Raw genomic sequence first — 2701 nt, 5'->3', positions numbered from 1 at the left:
ATTTATTTAGACTTTAATTAGACTTAAATTGCTCTAATCATTTTGTTTAATGTGCAAAAATAAAAAAGGCTTAGTGGTGTATCATGTTTATCTTTATTAAAAAATATGAGGTTGACAGTTAATGTGATATTTCATGTTTTGGCAAGTGGCTTTACAGTCTGAGGGCAAGTAGATTTTCGAAGTACTTGCACGGCAGGGCAAGTTGGTTTTTAGGTTAATGTTGAGCCCTGACCTTGCAGATCAAAGTTCAAATAACAAAGCATTTAGATCATATCATACACCCTGTTTATCATTCATCACTTGCACTTGTGAACAATGATACAAAAACAATGTCCTGTTCTGCTGTCAACTGTTGTTTGGGTGGCAGGCACTGAATGCAGTGAATTGTGACAATATTTTAATTGACATCATTGGAAACTTCAGCCTGAAATGAAGATTATACACCAATAGCTCTGAATGATGTGTTGCCTTATCTTTCTAGTTTATGTCTTAGCTAAATGTGAAGCAACTGTTAAAACAATTACAATTAAGCGTTAATAATATATAATAACAAACTGTTTGCCTAAAAGCTATTTGAAATTGTCTTTGTATTTGTTGTCAAATGATGGAATCAACAAACATTTGAGCCTCGTTCTGGAAAAATGGGGCTAAATGCATGTGCTTCAAGTGTCTTCACAGATAAATGGGGCCTAATGCATGTGCCTCAAGTGTCGTCACAGATAAATGGGGCTTAATGCATGTGCTTCAAGTGTCTTCACAGATAAATGGGGCTTAATGCATGTGCGTCAAGTGTCTTCACAGATAAATGGGGCTTAATGCACGTGCCTCAAGTGTCTTCACAGATAAATGGGGCTTAATTCATGTGCTTCAAGTGTCTTCACAGATAAATGGGACTTAATGCATGTGCTTCAAGTGTCTTCACAGATAAATGGGGCTTAATGCATGTGCTTCAAGTGTCTTCACAGATAAATGGGGCTTAATGCATGTGCTTCAAATGTCTTCACAGATTAGTCTGTACAGGCTAATCAGGGACGACACTTTCCACCTGTATTTATTTTTCCATTTAAAGGAATTTTCATCTAAACCAAAATCAAGTGTAAGCGGAAAGTGTTGTCCATGATTAGGTTGTGTGGACTGCACAGACTTATCTGGGAGACTGGGACAATATTTTACGCATATGCATTTAATAAGCCCTGTTTTCCCAGAGGGCGGTAAATTTAGTTTGGTACCAGTAAAATGACACAGATTTATTTGATGATCTGATCAGGACCTTAATCATTCTGAAAAAAATATTAGCCTTACTATTCTCTCATTTAAAATCCAATTTTGATGACCACATATTCAGGAAAGTATCCATTTATTAAACCTCAGGTGGAAATTCAATTTATTGACTTCCACCACTTTCCTATTGATTTTTCTTGTGGGTTAATTGAACTTTTAGGGTTCATTTAGTGGAATTAATGTTGAACCTACAACTTGTTTTCATTCACTATTTTGAAGAAGTTAATATTTTGTGCAGATAAATTATTTTGATTCCTTTTCATTAATGATATAAATTTGAATAACCATTATTAAACAAGACACAAGAAGAAAATCAAGGATTTTCGTATTCTTTCATTTATTCTAAATGTAACTTAAATTGTCCCAATTATGCTTTACCTGTTTACATTTAAGCATTTTGTTACTTACTTTAATATTCTTTTAGAAGACCATTTAAATCGCAATCAAACAAATTGATCCCATATTTTTCATTAGTTTATTATGTTTATAAAAGTTTCAAACATTAATTAGGTATTTACAGTTCACCATAACAGTTGATCAGGTATGGGATTTGGTATGAAATTAGACAGTTTTAAATTAAAAACAAGTTTAATAGATTAAAAAAGGATAATCTCTCTGTACAAGATACTTGGGTTTTTCATAACTGTTTTATTACGACTCATAAAAGTTTTACTACATGTTAATATGATGTTATAAATTCACCCAGCCTTAAGTTAAAGGGAATATTGAATTCATCTGAGAGTTTTACAAAATAGCACAGATATTGATGTTTATTAGAGATTATATCATGTAAACCTGCAATGAAGTTTAAATACATGTTACGATCATGTTTCAAAAGCAATTTAGGCAACATAAAAATAAAATTGTTGCATGAAAAAAAATATTGCTGTGATGATATTTTCAATTATAATCAACTAAAATGGTATTGTTACTTTTGTGATCTGAAAAGTAAAAAAAATAATGTTGAAATAAGACCACCTACAAAAACTTGTTCATTATGTAATACATAGAAAACCAGAGTGTTTAACTATTTGTAGGCCTATGCTAAATGGCACCCTATTAATTTTTTTTAGTCCAATCAATCAGGATATGTTACGTTCCAATGTCATGATTATATTTAAATCATGCGATTTATATACTGAAATTTATATTATATGGAAATTTTTGACATGTGTAAGTCAGATACGTCAGTCATAATTTGAAATGTGATAATTCTAAATTAAATAATCTTTAATTACAAAAAAAACTTTCTATCACTTGTACCAAAAACTTGACTATTGAATCAGATGTTCCCTTTCTTGTAAAATCCAGGTTCATAATCAAAAGAAACTTGCACAAAGTGGCCATTAATGCAAAATTCAGACAGGCCAATTGTCCAGTTTTTTTCACTCACTCACACTCCTATGAATTGCTTTTGTAT

This window comes from Dreissena polymorpha, chromosome 11 (assembly GCF_020536995.1).
Source record: "Dreissena polymorpha isolate Duluth1 chromosome 11, UMN_Dpol_1.0, whole genome shotgun sequence".
NCBI lineage: Eukaryota > Metazoa > Mollusca > Bivalvia > Myida > Dreissenidae > Dreissena > Dreissena polymorpha.
Note: the sequence above shows the minus strand (reverse complement) of the source record.